Source organism: Odontomachus brunneus, unplaced genomic scaffold, assembly GCF_010583005.1.
Source record: "Odontomachus brunneus isolate Ranch 3 - 2012 unplaced genomic scaffold, Obru_v1 Obru_scaffold_170, whole genome shotgun sequence".
In the NCBI taxonomy this organism is placed as follows: Eukaryota; Metazoa; Arthropoda; class Insecta; order Hymenoptera; family Formicidae; genus Odontomachus; species Odontomachus brunneus.
Genome location: NW_022639620.1, coordinates 59577 through 60256, shown reverse-complemented (window position 1 = coordinate 60256; position 680 = coordinate 59577).

Sequence of the window (680 nt, the reverse complement as noted above, 5' to 3'; positions counted from 1 at the left end):
TAGTTGCTAGGCAATATCACTTTTCCTAATGAGGATATAACATAAGTTACCTAATAGTTAGACAAAAAAAATATAACTAGTGATGTAGTTTATTTTCTGCATTAGGCATATATCATCAGTAGATAGACTGTCCTAGTTAAAATTTTTAGTTCTATGAAATGCTATTTGTGTCTTTTAGAGATGACATCTGTGGCTTTTATTATTGAACACTTCCTAATCATGTAGAACATAAGTATCTCAGTGTATATTGTCTTGGAAAAATTCCTTGCTCACATTGGATTTGAACTCGAGATCTTTGGTTCTTCAAGTCTGTCGTCCTATATGTTACTCCACTTTAACTTTACTAACAAACGTGTTTTGTACGGCCCTCATATGTTGCATGAGATTTGGCACGACTTGCTCGGCTTTTGCCGTCAGTTTGCCGTCATATGTTGCTCGGCACGTCTTGTTCGATTTTTGCCGCAAATTTGCCGTCACGCGTTGCTCGGCACATCTTATTCGCTATTTGCTGCAAATTTGTTATCACACATTGCTCGGCACGATTTGATCAGTTTCTGCTATCAATATGCCGTCATACTACTAATAATAGCTTGTCCGGTTTTTGTCAGCAGTTTGCTATCACGCTTGCTAACAGGTCGTGTCGCAATATTACACACATTTTGCCGACATTACTTGATATA